Source organism: Lontra canadensis, unplaced genomic scaffold (assembly GCF_010015895.1).
Source record: "Lontra canadensis isolate GAN:19392208 unplaced genomic scaffold, GSC_riverotter_1.0 scaffold28, whole genome shotgun sequence".
Lineage (NCBI taxonomy): Eukaryota > Metazoa > Chordata > Mammalia > Carnivora > Mustelidae > Lontra > Lontra canadensis.
This window is the reverse complement of record NW_022631022.1, coordinates 7937426-7957710: the sequence shown is the minus strand read 5'-3', so window position 1 is coordinate 7957710 and position 20285 is coordinate 7937426. Positions and strand designations below refer to the sequence as shown.

The following is a 20285-nucleotide window of genomic DNA, read 5'->3' as shown; positions in this document are numbered from 1 at the left end:
AGTGATTTAGAGTAACTTCTCATTCAGGATTCTTTTCGATTTATCATAGAGGTAAAATCAATACCTTCTACCAAAGTGGAGAAATTTAGGTAATCCATTTTTGAGATACAGGAACAAAGAAAAATTAATGATAAAGCCTGAAAATAACTCCAGCTCTCCCAATTCAAGATCTAATTGACTCTCTGAATTATAAGTTAGGAAGGCAGAGACCTTGGGGATCATCTCGTCCTGTTTCCTTACTTTGTAGATGAGGGAAAGTGAGGCCCGTTTGGAGTTTGCCAGGTCAGGCTGGCTGACAGACCCCAGACTGAGGTTCTGAGTCCTGGATCCAATGTGCACCCCCATCTTATATGATGGTGTAAGGAGTTTGAGGCACACAAAAATAGACACCGATCTTGCCTTCAAGATGTTTACAGTCTAGGGGAGATAATCCATAAGAAATTATGACACAATGTCAACAGAGATAAGCTCAATGTAAGAGTTATAGATGCAAAAGGAATCTTTAAGTCACTGACCATTGAGATTCTTTTTAAAAATTTTGTATGATATTAATCAAACTTATTACGTAGTGAAATTTTTCCTTTTTTTCCAACATTCCTTGAAGCCAAGTATTTGCACTATAATTTAGTTAAAGGATTCCACAACACACCCTATTTGAGTATCTGATTTGAAAAAAATAAACCACCAAGCCGGACCACACAATGCATGTTGAATGAGATCTTCTGAGCAGGTATCTCACCGTCTGCCCAGGCAAGCCAAACCAAATGAGGCACTGGGTCGAAAAGGAAGGAAGAGTAAAGGATAAATCCATTGACCACCACCCCAGGAGGCCAAGAGACTCTCTCCCCCCCCTTCCATTAGTCGTGACTAGCTCTAAAATAAAAATAACATACTCAAGCTGTGATAGAGGAAAGGTCTTGGTTTGGAACCCAACTACAAAGTATTAGCAAAGGGAGATTATTACCCACTAGAGACTCTTTTTTTGGTATAATTAGAAGACTAGAAAGACCACTGAATAGTGGGATTTGTGAGAAATATGGGTCATGTGTCGGCAGTGCTACTTGCTTGCAAAATTGGCTATGTGGGTTGGCACATAGCACCGTGAATATTAGAAACCACAAATCTCCAGGGTTTCCTGAACAAAATAAAAGGCCTTGTCTCCAGAAGACAGCTTGGAGGTCAGCTCATGTAAGAAGTCTCTGGGTGAGCTCCAAAGCTACCTATGCATTTCCTACTTTTCTTTCTTTTCCTCCTCCTCCCCCACACCCCTATTACCTCCCCATTTTCCCCTTCTTCTCCTCTTATTTTGGACGTGGACATCTCACTGTGTCTAACTGTGGCTTGTGATGCCTCTGACCACCTTCCAGAGAAAACCAGCCCTCTCCAGGTCAATGACCAACGAGGAATCCACGAGCGCTCTGGCCAATGGGACAAAGCATATTTCCATGAACAAAACCAAGGGAAGCGATTCTTTCGCCTCTGGAAAATGAGAGGAGTTAGTTCCTGTTAGATTACACTGCAGTTGAAGGTCCAGAAAAGGAACAGAACTCCCTGTACTGACGACAAAGCCCATTCTTGAGAAGCTAAGCCGGAGTGGGGACCTCTTCAAAACTTCCCCTTGGGAGCCTGAAATGGAAATCAAGTACTGCCCTGTTTTTATCTGGCTAATTGTAAACTCCTGTATAGGATTTTTATCTTGAGTTCTAGGTAAGTTAAGTAAATGTCTTCTAGGAGGTATAATTTGAAAAAAAAAAAAAAAGTGAAAGATGAAATGAGCTTTCAAATCCTGAGGATTAAATATACCTTGGACACAGACAAATAGCCAGGTGCTCACACCATACTTCCATTTACCTCTCCCTGGAATGCTCTCTCAGCGATTCCCTCACCTTCCTTCATGCTCTGAAATACTTCTTGGCTAGATCTTCATCCAACATGATTTTCAGGAGGCCCCTGTCAGGAGGCAGATGTACAATCTCTTTCCTTAGCACTTGTGTGTGAGAGAGAGACTACGCATGCATGTGTGGGGGTAGAGGGGGTGGAGAGAGAATCTTGAGTAGACTCCATGCCCAGTGTGGAGCCCGACATAGGGGTCAATCTCACGGCCCTGAGATCATGACCTGAGCCGAAACCAAGAGTCAGACACTTAACCTACTGAGCCACCCAGGTGCCCCAATATTTTCTTTCTATATCCCTAGTGCCTTCTACCTATTAGGAGTTCAGTAAGTCAGGATGATTCCTGAATGAACACATGAAATCTCTATTTCTTGGGCATCCGACAGATAAGAGAATCCAGAGTTCTGAGTAATGGATAGGAGAAAGAGAGTACCAACCCCTGTGCTTGGTCTCCTCAGAGACCATACCAATGGGACAAAGTTCTTCTGTCTCTATTTATATTTCCCCACCTATTTGTATTATCATACAAATAATTTCAACAATCAGAGGGTTGCTCTTTGTAAAACTCTTGAAAGGACTGGGTAACAATTATTTTATAAATGCTAATCGGATCGTCTACTTTATCCCAACGAGCTATTATGAAGTACAATGCAAAGGAGACAAAATTTAGCAGGGAAGTCTGAGCTTAAAGGATTTGGCCACAAATACAAAACAGAATTCTTTTTTCCATTCGAAGAAAAACGTCCCTATTTCAATTGTGATGTTTGGAATTTCAGCTTCAACTACAAAAGGACTTTGGAAAGGCATTACCGAAGTGGCTGCTGGTCCTCGTGGAATCACTTGGCCAGGTGCATCCTCCTGTCAGCCTAGACCGTCACCTGAATCTACTGACCACCACTGACAGAAAGTCTAGAAAGCTCGAGGAGGAAGAACATGCTGTAAACTTGCTGCAGAGCATTAACAAGAACAGAATTTAAAACCTCCACTTCTGGGACTTATCATACAACTTGGAAATGGCGTTCAATAAAGGAAAAGATAATTTGGGGCCACACTACCGGAATGAACATCTCACATGCAGTCCCTGGTCTGGATTTAGAAAACTGCTTTGATCCCCAGAGGGTGGCTTGTTAATGAGTATTTTAAAGGACAGGACTGAGGTGGTATGACAGAGTTGAAGGGTTCCAGTCTTGCTTCTACTTCTGTAAAAGCCAGTGCAACTGCTTCTGAACAAGACGCGTTCTACCTCCCTGAGAAAACGTCTCCAGATCGCATAGGGGCGGTGCAGACTGCCTGATTCTCTCTCCGATCCACTCTCAAATCTGGGTCTTCATGACCAGAACAATGGAGAAACTTAAAAAAACAAGAGCAGCTAACACACATATCCTTTTCCAACCTGAAGCAAAGGTGAGGGAACTTTATTATAAAAGGTAACTTTTATTAGCATGTATGCTAACAACTAATACATAATTTTTCTAGAGATGCAGGGATTTATGTAGTTTAAGAGAACACTGTCAACTTTCCAAACCTGATATGCTCATTGGTGTCACCTTTTTCTCATCAAATACTAATGACCCAAGGTGGTCAACCTTCCTTTGTAAATCTAATCACCTCAGAAATCACAGACAAGAAGGTGAATTTAAAAAGTTCATCTACTAAAAAAATTTCACATTCACACAAAACTTGAATACAGCTCTATGGACTCGCCCTCTCCCTCCTGGTAAAATAAATGTTTTCCTACTCTTGTTTCACCTATTCCCAGCCCCATCTCAATATATTGTTTTTTTTTTTTTTTTTTAATTTTTTAAATTTTTATTTTTTTGGAGCATTTTAAAGTAAATCTCAGATATGCTGTTGCTTCACCTCTAACTACTTCAGTCTTCATCTCTGATAGAAATCATGTCATTACTACACTTGAAAATATTAAGGAAATATTCTTTAATAGCATCTAAAATACCAGTCCATATCCAAATTCCATCCATCTTCTAAAAAAAAAATCTTTTTTCAATTTTTGGCTTGACTCTGCATCTAAATAAGGGCAGAGGTAAACTGATTTCACTCAAATCAAAATTGTCTTTCAAATGTTTATTTTAGATCCCACCATTACTTAGACACAATATAACTGGAACACAGATAATGTGATGCTGAGCTTCAAAGTTAGCCAGTATTTCGTTATTTGAAGTGTCTGATTCTGTGAATCAGATTCAAATGTAGTTAAAGCCTCAGAACTGGAAACATCAACTAATTCTCATAATTTTCTCAAATGCACGAACGATTTAGGCCACTTTACCTGCCTGCCTTAAGGATGTTCTGTTAAACTTTGTAAGAGTCCCAGGAAGAATACACCTGAGAAAGCCTGGCAGTCCTCATTTTGCCGATACAAAAGCTGAATTTCCTGGACCATAGAGCAGCCCCAAAGCAGATGTGGCATTTTCAGCTGTAGTTTTACCCAAAGTTTAAAAAAAAAAAGGAAAAAAAAAAAAAAGACATCTGAGTGAATATAGAGACAAGGAGGCCTGTTTTGTAAATAGGGCTAAGAGCCCTAAGCTGTCACAGGCTGAGTTTGGGAAGGAGGAAAGCGACCGTTTCTACATTCAGCCTCATGCAGCCTCTGGTAACACACAGGCACTGCTGTGAGTGACTCATAACTAGAAATACTGTTTTATAACACCAATCTGTGTTTTGTAACACACACGGAAACAAACAACAAAAAAAGACCATTTAGAAACCAAAACCAAGCCCTGCATCTGGGCATTGGTATCAAGATCTCAAGATGTCAGACTGCCTATTTAATCCAGATAAAGGAAGGCAAGGCCTTATCCCTTTGTTTGGCAAGAAAGCGGAGGCTTCCTGCCTGCTGCACATGCCCATAGGAGGAGCAACGATGAATTTAATTTTCTTAAAACAGAAGCATTTTCAGACTTGTGTTTTCCTGGACAGCTGCCTGCTGGATGTAATACATAACAAGGGTGTGTAATCGACAGTAATGTGAATCACTCACTGAAATTCTGGCAAAAAAAAAAAAAAAAAAAAAGCAAAGCCACACACACACACACACACACAGCCATATACATATACATGGAGTTATTATTTTTCCCAGGAAAAAATTGAGCACGTTCACACTGTCCATTGAAAATAGCAACTACATTTCAGCTCATTAGCTACCTTTATATTAAAAAAAATCACTGTAATTTACACTAACTATCAGTTTGTCTTATAAAGAAGTGGAGTGGTTACACAACACATGTAATTGGATGGGTTGGGTCAGACATCTGTGAAATGGCAAATTTAGTTGGGTTACTTGGTAGAGCATACGGGGGGTTCCTCTCCCAAGGGTGAGTTACAGGAGATGGTCCTCCCAGTAATTTTGCCACTTGAAAATCTGCTGTCAGGACCCTGTAATTATTATGGTAATACCCAGGCCAGATTGATCAGGCTGCCATGGACATCCACGGGCACCATTAGAATCCCTTTCACAGGGTTCAGACACAGGGATCTCCAGAAGAACGGCTGGGGATGTCCCCAGTTAGGAGCTGCTGGAACCATGGAAGCTTTTAGGCCAGGTAAAGAGTTTCTACAGTCTATTGATTCTCTTTGAGTAAGGGAAAGAATAATCTGAATTAACTTCACTATCAACCTGAAACGGCCCCTCTTTTCCAAGGCAGAGGCACAGAAAATAAACCTAGGAAAGCAAGACAGATTGAATTCCACTTAGATAAATCCTGACTCCAACTGAACTCTACAGGTTCAGATATACATCTGAACCTTCAGGATCTCTGAAACCGGAAAGCCTTGTTCAGATCTGCAAGGTGTCTCGAGCTTCTGATTCTGGAAGGAATAGGGGTATTCTGAACTACGACAATTACATGAAGGAACACTTGGGGCTTTAGAATTTTGGGAGTTGGTGGTGGGAGATGTATTTTGAACAACGGAGGAAAGAGTGGAAACTGTTCTTTCTCTCCTGATATAATACTCTATGAACACAGTTTGGATTGATTTTCTCCTGTTGGGAACTCTCATTCTTAGAAGTCAAATTGAAGTCAAATTTCACTAAATCAGAGTTTAGGTCAAAATTTTGAGGAAGGAATCTAAAATTCATCGTGTACCTTATCACTAAATACTCCTGAGAAGCTTTTTTTGTAAGACAACAGTTGGGGGATGGGATTATTGGCTCATGAAGGTTCTCCTCTTTGACAGCCACCACTAATCTCCAGCTTAATCCTGAGTTCATCTGCAAAGAGTTGCTAACAGACAAAATGAGGGTGGAGCTCCATAAACCACTAGAAAGAGAGACATTATATACACAAAAAGGGCCTGCAAAATATTTCAGAAACTGTATCTCAAATATAAGACAGAAGTGACTGTCAAAATCTGAAAAGTAATGTGTAATATGTATAACTGGTTCTTTGCAGCCATTCTCTTTGTTACTATGTGACTACATTCCACATGAGGTGGAAGAGTTGGAAATGCGTTATTTATGTTTATAATTGAGAAAAATGTGTTAACACTCTGGAATGTCCATGTGTGGAAAAATAAAACATTACATGGAATTGCACAAGCATATGATTTATAATGCACACGTCCAGGACCAGAAATTCTAATGAAGAACCTTACTAAACAGGAAAAAACAAACAAACAAACAAACACCAAAAAAACACATATTTTTTTTCTTTAGCATTTGCTCTTCTGGTATACTATATGCTTGAGGCCAAGCATGTATTTTATTAGTTTACATCCTAGCTAAGCAATAAAATGTGTGTCATTTTAAATACAGCAAACATGTTTTTCACCAAAGTTAAATTTAATGTCTATTTTGGCCCCCCTAAAGTGATACTGTGGGGCACCACCCAGATTCCTCCCTCCTTCCAGAATCGAGGGCCTTATTCTCCTTGGGGCCTGGAGTGTTGACTGCAAATGTTTCACACCAGAGACTTGCCTTCAGCTAAGCGGAGCTTGCCTTCGCCAATGTTACGCCCCTCCCTGTGGCCAGCTGGCATTCTGGGGCTAGTTGGTGCAGAGTAGAATATCCAATCCCCTTGACTCAATTTAGGACATATCTCAAGCATTATCCCCGTTTCTCCTCTCCCTGCAGCATCTGCTGAACTCGGGCTGCAAGTGCATGTCAGGTTAGTTTCTCCTCCCAATCCAGCTTCCTTCACCCCTTCCAGGTGTTGTTCCTAAGAGCACTCCCCAATCAACTTCCTGTAGGCACAGGTCGGAGTCTATTCTCTGGGGAACCCAATCTAAGCTACCCATTTATTTAAAGGTAGGGGTGACAAGTTAGGAATCATGATGAATTTTAGATGAGAATATGGTAGAACTTCACTTTCTTTGGTGTGAGGTAGACCCAGCCTGGCCTTTATGCTGAGAAGGTTGGTTCCAGAAGTTGTCTAAGTTTGGCATGACAAGGTGAGCTCACTTAATGGTGATCCTACAATGTAAGGAACTCTGTGATGAGGTTTTACTACTGTATTAATATAGACGAACCATGGACAGCGTGTAGATCCTTGTGCAGAATGTTAGAAGTTGGCTCTTCTGTGTTTCGGGGGCATTAATTAACTCAACTCAACTCTGGAATTTTTCCTTATAAGTAAAACTCTGGGATGAATGAAGAAGAACTCACTGACCGTTAAAGAGTACCTTGAGCCCTGGGAGAATCTCTGAGAATGGGACCCACATCAGTCATTTTGTTCATTAGAAATTTAACTTAAGTGAAACATACCAGTAGTATCTCAGGTAAAGCAATTTAGGGCAATAAATGCATATTCTTATCAATGATACTGTCCCCCAGTGATTCCCATAATGAAAATGAGAACATTTTCCCATCTCTCAAATCACCCCAATTATAGGCAGGATTAGGTAACTTCCACAAATCAGGCCACGGAAAATTCTTTGATTTCGAGATGGCGGTCAGAACTCTTTTGTGTGAGTATGTGTGGCAGGGGGTGGGACGCGTGTGGGGGTATGGGTCTATGTGTGATGGTGTAGCCGTTTTCCCTTGTCCCACCTGGAAAACCACAGGTTGAGTGCCTTCTAGGACAGTTTCGACTTTGATTGCACTTGGCTGTGCGAAACTGCAGCCCAAGATGAAGACCGCTCCTCTCACTGCGTTATTAAAGACTCCCATCTGAGAAAGGGGAGGGATGAAGGAGGCCACAAGAGATGGTGTTTCCACCAGAAATCAAAGATCTTCCTTCCTCTTGTTCTCCTTTAGCTTGCTGATAAAAGCCTCACGACAGAATGAGTGTGAAGCTGAGAAAGCCAGACTTTACATTTCCTATGAAGAGATGGGCTTTCCATTCGAGGCAAGAAAACATTTACTCTCCTCTTATAATAATTCCAAAGTGCATTTTGACCTTGGAAGGAAAAAAAAATCAGTGTTAAGATAGAATTGGTTAGGTCATTGCCTAAGGAGGCATAAAGGGCCACCAGGAAATAAATTAAAATTAAAATAAAAATAGATTCTTTTATTGGGTCACAGCTCATCCTCTCATTTATAAGCAAGGTTTCCACTCAAGGAATTGATACTGCAGGGGATAATTTGGCTCCTCTTGTTTTGACTCGGGAAAAAGTTACAAACAAAAGAAGGGAGGAAACTGTTCCTAAAGTTTAAAAGGCAGAGGATTCCAAGGAAAGGGAGACAGAAACCATGGTTGTGAGCAGCTACTTCTGAAGTGGGCCAGAGTTTTGAAATCACTGGTCCCTGCTAAGTTAAGGAAACACACTTACATTCCAGACCAGACAAACACAGCAATGTCATGTGCTCTGGCTTTGAACAAATAAATGTCACTTGTTTCCAGAATTTACCTTCAGACTCAGTAAGTAATCTAGGATTATCGAAGCATCTACTTCCCAAATTGTTTAACATATCAGGATCACTTCTCCCTCTACACACCAGACAAATACAGGATATTTTCCTTGACAGGATATACTTCCCATTCGTGGAGAGATTGGCAGATTCTTTTCTCTAGCAGGTTGTTTTCTCCTTTGCCTTTATTTTTTAAAAAATATGTATTTATTTATTTTAGAGAGAGATAAAGAGAGTGTGAGTGTATGGGGGAAGGGGCAAAGGGAGAAGGAGAATCTCAAGCGGACATCTGCTGAGCTCAGAGCCTGAGGTAGGACTGGATCCGAGGACACATGAGATCATGACCTTAGCCCAAATCATGCGTTGGATGCTTAATCGACTGAGACACCCAGATGCCCCCTCCTTTGCCTTTAAGTAGATGACAATGGCAACTGAAAATGTCTCTTTCTTTTTCACTCTGTAAATCTGAGTATGTAGCTTATAACATTTTGTATTGATAATGCAGACAAATGTTGTTTAAGAGGTCAATCAGAAAAATAACACGTTCTTCATTTTAGAACAAAAGTAAGTACTCTTAAGCCTTCTGGATGAGATTTGGTCTTCAGTCTGCAAAGAGAAACTTTAAAGCAACCAGTCCTAAAACTGAGACTCTAGATACATGGGTAAGTTGCCAAATATCAAGGAGCCCTTTGAGTTGTAGTATTGGTTTCCAAAAGAATACAGAACAAATCTCACAAGATAATTTCAAATATTAAATATCTGTTCTTCCTTTTTGCTGTTAACAATGAAAAGATTAATTATTTTTCCCGAGATTCAAATTTGCAAGAAGAACATGAGGTCATCAAATTGTGCATGTACAACACACAACACACACATGCACAGACACTCTTATGTAAAATCTACAGATATTAATTGAACACATAGTAGATACCAATCATTCTGCTAAGCCTAAAGGATTTAAAGATAATTAAAGCATGTCTAGGACAAAGCTACATAAACAACAACTATTCTACAATAGACTTTTTGTACTGTCACCTTAACCATGTACTGTGGAGGGCAGAGAAGCTGCTGTAACAAAGCTTACTTTGCAGTTTAACAAAGGGGGGAGGGTTGGTGGTCGGAGAAGGCTTTGCATGGCAGAGCTATCTGTGTTGGCCTTTGGTGGGACAGTAAGAATTCTACAGGTCCCGAAGCTGGTGAGGGGCATTCCAGGACAAACAAGATACAATAGAAGCAAAGGCAATGAGGTATGCCCATGTACAACCTTGCAGAAACTGGTCACTGAGGATGACAGAAACTACCAGCGTAGAAGTCAAGAAATGAGCAGTAGAAAGATTAAGACCAGATTGCAAAGGCCCTTGAGCACCAGACTAAGAAGTGTAGACTCCTGAGGTACTGCAAAGAAGGTTATTAAGGCGAGGGAATAAGAAGATCCTGCTGGCAGTGGGATTCCAGAGCAGGTCATATAGTCCTTCTGTTTCTTTTCTTTTTATTTGAGAAAGGAAGGAGCAGGAATTGTTGCACATAAAGGGAGTGTTTTCGACTATACCTGGGCCTAGAGAACAGCGTTTAGCCAAGGCATGTTCTTGGCACAACTTAGCACACTATAATTCTTAGCACAGCCAGACCACACTGATCTCCCCACTAAAAGGTTCACAGTGGTCCCCTGTACTATTGGTGTATTGTATTCACACTGCAAAGCAATAGGAGTGACAAGCTGCATCTGGGATACTCTGCTCTGTGGATTTACGGTCTGACAAGATTTAAAGTTAGAAAAATACTTCAAACTGAACCTGTCACTAACAACTTTATGCTGTGGCTCTTTCCTGAGTCACCTGGCCACTGGGACACCAAGCCTGAAGTAGATGCTTCCAATGGTAAGCCCTATTGACATCTGCTTTATCATTCTTTATCAGCACAGAGGCACCTGGGTGGCTCATGATCTGCCTTTGGCTCAGATCATGATCCCGGGGTCCTAGGATGGAGCCCAGCGTCGGTTCCCTGCTCAGAGGGAGTCTGCTTCTCCCTTTCTCCACCCCCTGCTCGTGCTCTCTCTTGCTACTCTCTCTCCAATAAGTAAATAAAATCTTTAAAAATCAATAAGGACACCAGCCTATTGAAGCCTCTTCATGCCCCAAAGGCAAGCTGATGATGTGGACAACAACAACGAAAAAGGGATTTTTCTCTTACTTGCCCACATTTGTTAGAAGTCTGAATCTATACAGCACCTGGATAGAAAGGAATGCAATACTAATTATTTTTTATTGTTTGATTCTTCTTCATGACGGTCCCCCATGGCAGGAAATTGGTTAGTTTGCAGATTGGATAAATCCAGGACCAAAGAGAGAAAATAATTGGAAATCCCTCCTTGGATGGAGTTGGGGACAGAGTTAGCAATGGCATTCCCCAGCCGCCGCTCTCCCAGGGAAGCCCGACAGCCTCGTTCCCACCGCAGACTCAAATGTCCTCCATCCATGCAGATCAATTCGATTCCTGAGCCCAAATGACAAACTTAACTACCAATAATGCCTTGCACCGGGTTTTAAGCGACATAATCAACCGGAGAGGGACTTGTGTCAGTTAGACTTTGTTTCCTTAAAAAAAATCAAGTGTAACAGTGGTAAGAGAAGTTTTTAACAAGGAGGAAAACCCTAGACAGTTGTCTCTAAGATTCTTCACCACAGCTTCAAGGACAACCAGGAAAAGAGCTGCTATTTGAGGCAACTTCATTATAAAATCATTTTTAATAAGCAATCTTAACAAAGAGAGGGAATACTCTTGTGGAGAAACCCTCCAGGGACCCAGAGGCTGCCCAGTTAAGTTATTAGGAAGTTTCACACAAGGGACCAAACAGCTATTTCATTGGCCTCGGGGGACAGAGTTTAGTTTTCACCCGTTCTCCAGAGGCACTGGTGTTATCTTGTCTACTAACAGCAGAGACTGGTAACAATCAATTATCCCCACGCCCCGACTTGGTGAGGGAAAGTGAATTTTCAGTTTTGTCGACACAAAAAGACACCATGTAAGAGAGACAGATAAGTTAGCGCGATAGAGTTCATTATATACCGAAGACTTTCGTGAACGTGCAGCCAATGACAAGACCTCATCTGGATCTTTGCGTTCTTTATGTGAAACGATAGGGACTCATTCTTGGAAAATGAAGAAATACCAACAAAGAGAAAAGAAAGTATGATTATCCCCTGACTGTACCGTCCAGCTATGTGAGGGAAATGATTCTTCGTGCTGATGAACAAAGTCATAGTCAACACAGCTGCCTACCTAAGGGGTGAGCAGGATTTAGAATTCGGGGTTCAAATTTTTACACAGCTACATGCGGCCGAGTTAAAAAGGGTTGGAAAGACATCGGCTCCCGGTGCATTAGAGTAGCTTCCGGCCAATTCGCAGCAGGAATAAAAGAAAGCAAGGAGAACCATTAGCCACGCAATTCAAAGTGCATATGTATTTTTCAAGCTAATTTCTTTCTTCTGATTTCGACGGAACGGCAAGAACTGGTCTTACAATTGGACCTTAAACCTGGGAAGATGGAGAAAAAGTAAAACGCGCTTTCTCTTTAATAATCAGAACAGCCTTCCCTTTTTGGACGAGATCTTTCCTGCCCCATAAGCATTTTTGCTACATAGTTGATCAGAGGAAAGGCCAGAGAAGAACCTCTATCTAAGGATAAGAATTCCGTCTGATTTCGGAAAACGGACTGAAGTACGGAACATCTGCTTTATGTAACACTCACTAAATGACCGTGGCAATAAAAGCATTATTTAAAGGTCAGTGTATTTTTCACACACATTCTGTGGCTCCCCACTGGTTCTGAGATAAAGCCGAAACCTTATCGCTGCTCTTCTTGTCCTTCCTTATCCTTGTTAATACTCTATTCTAGTTAGACAGGTCTACACAGTCATCCCCAAACACCCCTTGATCCACCTGATCACACCTAATCCTTGCTACTCTTCTCAACTGAGCTCAGCTCACCACCAGCATCCCCAACTCATACAGGTAATCCAACTTGTGTCATAACCCTGCATTTTCTTGCAATTCCATCATTAACCAAAGTTTCCTTGAGAGGGTCTGTCCTTAGTCCTCAGATGCAGACTGATCTACTGGAGAGTGAGCGTTAGGAGTTAAGCTTTCTATACCACTCTGTGCCTAATGCAACGCTGGGCACAGAGTAGGGGTTAGAAATACCAAGCGAAGAAGATCTGACTCCCAGCCTCATGGTCCTCCTCCAGGGAGTGGCTATGGTCTGCTTTCCAGCTTTCCTGTCTCAGATCTCCGATTACGGGGACCTGGGTTAGCTACCATACAAACCCCTCCTTCTCTCCTACAAACATAACATTTAAAATGAAAGATTTACGGAGTAAGTCTCTTTCACTGAATCTGCAGCTTAATCCTGCATATTCTAGCATTTCCTGTTCCTCAACTACTTAAGACATTAGGAGCTAAAGTGAATGCCCAGGAGATGAACAAGTAATACAGGGAAAAGGCTATCAGTCTCTCAGAGGAAAAATGTTTACTCAGAGGTGGAGGTGAAGTGAGTGGAGAACATTCCACCGTGGGGAATCCAGGAAAAAGGGTCATCAAATAGCTTGGAAATAAAAACCTCAGGTACCATAACATGCAGATATGGACATCGATTATAATCAAAGGGGATCATGTAACTACAAATATACCAACTTCCTGGCAGCATAGCTGACAGAGTTACTATTAAACAATTTGTGTAATTTATAAAGAAAGTTAATGCAGAACAGTAAGTTTCTTCATGTTTCAAACACATTAGCATCTCTGTTTTTCCTACGTTTTTATGCCTTTGGACAACAGATCCCAATAAAGAGAGAAGCAGATATAACTGTAAATCTAAGGTTAAGTTCAGGTATGCATAAGCATACTCAAAACCTAGATGTTTAATTCTCTTATGTATGTGTTTGGTATGTATTTCAATTCCCTAGGCATTCTTTTTACTTTCATGGTTTTGTTTGTTTTTGGTTAGGGTTCAGAGAAAAACCACAGTATCCTGAATCATACCACCCCTTAGTGGCAATGAAAGTTACACACGAATACCAAGACGGTCTGACCAAAGAACAATGCACAAATTTATTACAAATGTTATCAAGGTCCATTAAAGACTTCGTGGCAGTGAAAAACAGATTCATGCTCTAAGAAATACACATCACTACTAGTGTGGGGGACAGAACTATCTGGAAGCAAAAGGAACCATTTGAACTATTTTATTACGGAATCGGTTGAGTTGTATGAACAATATCAAGTGGATGCCAGTTCTTTGATAAGTGAGGTTAGATTCTTAAAAAGAGAAGTAAAGATCATTTTGAAGTAAAAAGACAGCATGGTTTTATGCAGACCACTTAGTTTAAATGAAATTTTTTCATATAGAAGGAATAACATCCCCCTTTTTTATAATCGGTTGTTCACCAAGCTTAGAAGCCTTTACAGGTAACATAGTGCTAGGTTTCAAGAACCCGAATCAGTTGTAGGAATGACAATTACACTGGACTTTCTTCCTACAGTTTAGAGTGGAAGGACCACTCTGAGGACTGACATTTGTTACTGTAGCAGCATCGAGACTCTGTGGAGTGGCTTTCAATCCTGGCTCCATCCCGTCCTAGGTAGCTGTAGACTCCTGTGCCTCAGTTTTCACCTGCAGAGTGGGGAGAGCAGCGAGACCTACCTGACAAGATTGCAGTAAAGATGAAATAAATAAATATTTACGAAGTGCTTAGAAAAGCACCTAGCGCTTTGTAAGTGCACCACAGACCCTGCCTCACTTTGAGGTCAGAGATAATGGCGTGGTGCTTCTGTGCGTGGAAGGCGTCAGTCTACTCTGAGTCCTGGCTCTGCCCATCACCAGCTGGATGAGTTTGCCAGCGTTTTCACTTCTTGAAGTTGCTGATCTCTCGGATAAATTTGCTCATCCAAAATGGGGACACAGGTAGAGCAAGGCTCACGAGCTGATGAGGAGATTGCATGAGATCATGCATGTAAAGCATGAAACAGAGCACCTGAACTATTAGAATTAACCACTCAGGGTTGGCAGTTCCTATCTCCTAGTACTTCTCCTCCTACCCCAGATTCCTGCTGTCGCCGAACCAATAGTAATGTGAAACTCGGCAACAGACACCCAGCCTTCTTTTTCTTTTTTTTTTTTTAAGATTTTATTTATTTATTTGACAGAGACAGAGATCAGAAGTAGGCAGAGAGGCAGGCAGAGAGAGAGGGGGAAGCAGGCTCCCCGCTGAGCAGAGAGCCTGATGTGGGGCTCAATCCCAGGACCCTGAGATCATGACCTGAGCTGAAGGCAGAGGCTTTAACCCACTGAGCCACCCAGGTGGCACTGACACACAGCCTTCTTTAAAGAATGAGACAACCACATGTAAGAGTTTTACTAAATAGATAATCTCTAGTACATGCCAGTGCCCGATAGGCCAGGCACTTGTGTTTTCTCCCCACTAGGGATCATGGACTTTTTAAGGAGCTCCTTGCCATCTCAATCTACCCTTTTGAACCTGTGTTACGAAATGGGAACGCAAATACTTCTCCAAATTCAGTTCATGGATCTGATGTCCTACTAACAGAACAAACTTGAATCAACTAGAGGTTCTGATGGAAACACCTAAGTACATATTCTGGGCCTTTTTTTTTTTTTTTTTTTAATGGAATGAACTGTGGGTTTTCAGGTTATGCAAATCTTCTACCTTGGAAGAACTGAGTGGCAGGGCCAAGTGCAGTCCATTTATATCTCAATATGATGAGCCAGAAATCCTGTTAAGCTCAGGCAGAGTTGGCTGTAGTCACACAGGCTGAGTCTAAACAAGGCAAACATTTTTGGGCAGTATGAGGGATTTTTTACTTCCCTGGGCTGGCTGATCTTGAAGGGACTAAATAGGTGTGACTCTGGGTAAGAATGGGAGATGTTCAGCAGGGAGAGCTTTTAGCACCCAGGGTTAAATCGTTCCCTTTCCTTTCACCCTGCTGTATGCCCTGGATCATGGTACCAAAATCCTGGATTGTCTAATTTTCTTCCTCCTCTCCCGCACTTGCAGCTAAGTATGCTTTCCAATTGTGAGCCAAATCTTCTGGAAGTGGTACATGAGGCATTGGTGTTTTCAGTGACTGAATTACCCCGCTTACCCCATCCCCACCCCAGGCCCCACCTTCAACCTATCTGTAAGGTCCTCGAGAGCAAAGAACCTGCCGGCACATAGTAGGCCCTCAGTAAATGGTTGTCCATTGGTTAGCTCCCTAAGACAGCAGCATCGCATCTATTTTTGGTCACATGCCATTAGCAGCAAGCTTTATGTCTGGAATGGCCGGTAGCCTCAGGAAGCCTGGAGAAGAAATGAATCCTTTGGCTACTTTGTGAGCACTGGGTTATCCCCTTTTCTGTTTCTCAATGGGTAGATGGAATCTGGATGAAAGCCTACTAAGAGAAGTTCAGTGTGGCTTCTTCTCAGGCCTGTCCTAATGATACACCCTGCCAGCAGCAATTGAAATTACACTTGCTGTGAGTCACGCCGTGAGTCACATGGGTTGTCACGGCAACCTATTAACTATATAACCAAAGCACCTTCCATTAGCTTTGCCAAGAATGGTTCCTGAGTTTTCCTGGACTGTGAAAATAGTGTGGGTGAGCCCTAAGTTAGGTGCTGTGTTAAGAGTCTACAATCAAAAGGAATGGCCTCGAGGACAAGAAAAGAAAACGAGAAAATAAGGTTATTTTAGTTCTTGGACCTCCTGAGTAAATGGCAACAATCGTGACAAATTGTTGGGTTGGTTTTGTGATATCAACAAATGCCTAAGGAGAGGAGGTTGAGGCCTCAAAACTAATTTTCTCTAAGTCAAATTCAAAACCAAGTCTCTAGGGGTGAAAAGTGAATACATTAACCTATTCCACTTTAAATGACTGCAATAAACACTTTTTCTTTTTACAGATACAAAGGATTATTTCTCAAGGAAATATTCTGATTTGTACTAAAATATTTTGAATATTGAGTACTAAACTCTTTTTATAAATAATATAGTGCTTTAATTTTATATGTTTGATTTTAGCCTACTGCAAACAAACATTTGAAAATGCACTAAATTGACGTTAGTGGCTATTCATGTTAAAATTAAAATATTTCAGAAGACTCCAAAGCACATTTTACTTTGTTATTTACTGGGGAAAACTGACATTAAATCGTATTAAACTGATACATTTTTCTGGCTGCTTTACTGAGTGGCCTGCAATTTTCATACGTGTGTAAAGTAAGTGCCTGTTCCTGAGTGTAGAAGAAAGCAAGCAGACCAGACTTACACAGGAAGAATAAAGAATAGAAACATGGATGAGAACAGGAGGAAGTGACAATGATCTGTTGCTTCTGGAAACTATCTAGCAGTCTACCTGGTACCCTTCAGGTCTACACTGTGGCCCTTGGCTGATATATACGTTAAGGTTATGACTTCATGATGCTAAACTTCCTACTAGCTGGAAAGGTCTAAGAGGATCTGTTGCATTTGTTACTTTTTCACCTCCTAATCCATCATATTTTAACATTTTAGTGTATGCAGAACAATCCAAGTAGAATGAGATTAAAAAGTCAGGGGCAAATGACAAGTTGTCCTTGGCAAATAATAAAAACCAAAATAGCTGTTGATGCCATGAAAAAGATACTTATCCGACATGGTACCATTTCAGCAGGAAAGACAACAGAACAAACTTGTGAAACACCAAAGTCAAAGCAATCTTTAAAGTGTCCAACCAAATACAGGTGCTATATAATCACCACAAAGATTAAATTGAAATTCTACACCACAGTGTAAAATTTATCTCGTAGGTCCCTGTCCCACAAGTAAAAACTTCCTTTTCTGCTCACATACCAAAACCAACAGCAACAATTTCTATCACCAATTGAAGAATATCACAAATGAAAGCATTCTCTGACTAGGTTGGTCACGACGACTTTGTACTAGAAGCCTCAAAGCTTTGCCTTCCCCCACCGGCCAAGTAAAGTTAATGACAAATACCACCAGTGCCCTTCTCAGGAACTCTGGAGAATCTGAGTTCTCCAAAGACCACGCTTGTGAATTCCTCTGAAGATACTAATCAGATTTCCTTTCCTGGGAATTTCTGGCTCAGCTCACCCAAAGCATTTTTTATTTGTTTATTTATTTATTTATTTTTAAAGAAGCATATAATACCTATGCTTTCCAGATAACGAGGTGGCCTAAAATACTATCAGGTGTCACATCTCTTCAGGTTCATTTTGTGGTTCTTACACCTCTGACTGGTGTACCTGTGAGCTGACACTCTGGTCTGATAATATATTCTACAACTGTACATGTTAATTTGTAAGTTGAACCATCTCTCTGTGAGGGCAGTTAGGAAACCTGGATTGAAATTGCTAATGTGGGGTGACTTTGGCTGTTGATGATTATGTAGTCAAGCCTTGACCAAGGTTTCCAGAACTCTGGCTAAAAATGGAAGTCTTGTGACAGTACAAAAATGAATTCACACACTTCACTGATAGTGAAACTTTTTGAAGAACAGATGTCAAGATGCTTTAAGAGGAGCTGGAATTTAACCTCTTAAGAAAACTTATGGGCAAGGTAGGACAGTTTGGTTTTCAAGAAAAATCCGACAGATGCTAAAGAAGAAGTAATTTGGGTGATTGTTATGGGAGAAAGAACTGACTGATTTTCTTTCTCCTCACAAGCGGTAGGCCCTGTAGAGATGCTAAGATCAGAAATATGAGGGGCTGTCTGCTGAGTTGGGTGACAAAAACAATCTCCACATTTAAGTGGCATTGAAGACTTGCACTAACACGCAACTTGGACAATTCAATTTCTTCTTGGCATGTGCAAAGTTTTGTGTCAAATCGCTGTTCTTCCCAACTTGTCATTGGTCTGCTTTATCATGGGCCCTCTCCCCTAAATCATGAAAGTAAACATCAACCAAAAAAACCTAGATGATTTCTGATCTCTTTTTGTCAATTTAATATTTGAATTACATAAAATGAGCTTTCTTTTAAGTCTGTCGACACTTATTTGATGCTTGATGTCTAAGAATTTTCCTGCTGATTTCCAGAGTTAGAAAGGCAATCAAAGTCCACCCACTCTGGCTCTACTTTTCAAGCAGGTATATCTGGTGGGGTTAGTTAAGCCTTGGCTGCAAGGTCAACCTGGCTATATTGCCTCTTCCTGGAACACCAGCTTTTACTTCACTAGCTACCACTCCCGTGCTGCCATCCAAATCCTTCCATGAATTTAAATCTGACCACGAGTTATTGTTTCTGTAATAGGCCAATGAAATTATTCTCAGGGATGATAATTCCTTGAATGTCCTCATGCATGGATGGTCTATATATTTACTAACGTCTCTGGTCTCTGTCTTATTGGGTGAGGGGCACTCTTTGTATCCAGTGGAGTTGAACTAGTGGTTTATCCACTTATCCAAGAGCCAAGTCATAATGCAAATAGTCAGTGGCTTTCTCTGTGTTGCCAGGTGGCCAGGAGTCCATACCCCAAACCACCATAAACAGTAGGCACAATCATCCGCTCCTGTTCGGGAGAGGCCCAGGACTGAGCTAGCAGAAAGACTGAATTACTTACCACCTCTAGAGTGGGTCCCTCCAGGCCAGGGACGAGCTCATGGGCAAGGCTGTGCAAGGAAGCGCTCTGTACCATGCCTGCCCTGCGGATATACAGAGGACTTCAGTCTCCTGCACTGTCAATCTCTCAGTCATCATGAGCTCAATTATGCACCGACAACAGCAAGAACAACAACAACAACGACGACAAAACAACCCCCAAAAAGCTAAGGGCCACAGACTACCGTGATGGAGGGACAGCCAACGGGAACTGTGCATTCCGAGATGGAGGAGCTGTCCTGATCATGTGTCCGTTACGGGCCTGACCTTTACTTCTTTCCTCAAACAAACATTCTATTGAAGCCCATGGGAGAGCTAGGTGGAGAGACTGCAGGACTGGGCCCTAAAAGGCCACCATCAAATTTGGTGGGGTGTTTTTTTTTTTTAGTGTTTTTGTTTTGTTTTGTTTTGTTTTGTTTTTTTTGCTTTTTTGTTTGCTACAAATACAGATAGACAGACAGACAAGCCCAAGAGCAGATTTCAAGAATCAACTGAGGCACAAGATAAACTACTTTGATGTTACACAGATTTTTTTTTCCCCAAATGTTTCACATGAAACCAAAAATTTTAAAAGCGTAATTAGGAAAAATTTGGGGACACATCTTTGTCGGCCCTAAATTGTGCCATAAATATCTCCACTGCTTGCCTTAGAAGGATGCCCAAACACATCTCATGGGTAGCACATATCTATGGTCTAAAACAGTTATCGATTTCTAATGACACTACTAATTCAAAGTCTAAATATGCTGGTCAAGTACAGTGAAAGTTGACTGCCTGCATCAATTACGGATTAGTCTCATCCTGAGGTTCAAAGCACAGTCAAACATTATTGCTCAGATTGCAAAATCACAACACTTTACATTGACGTGAGTTTGTAAACTTATGGTGTAGTTCGAATGAAGGCAACTGATGAAAGCAGTTGAACCTGAGAA

The 20285-nt window shown here is 41.3% G+C and overlaps 1 protein-coding gene across 2 annotated transcripts in view; it reads right to left on the bottom strand.

The window, feature by feature from the left end:
• Nucleotides 1–20285, bottom strand: part of RORA (RAR related orphan receptor A) — a 700799-nt gene that overhangs the window by 156916 nt on the left and 523598 nt on the right. The gene's annotated exons all lie outside the window — the stretch shown is intronic.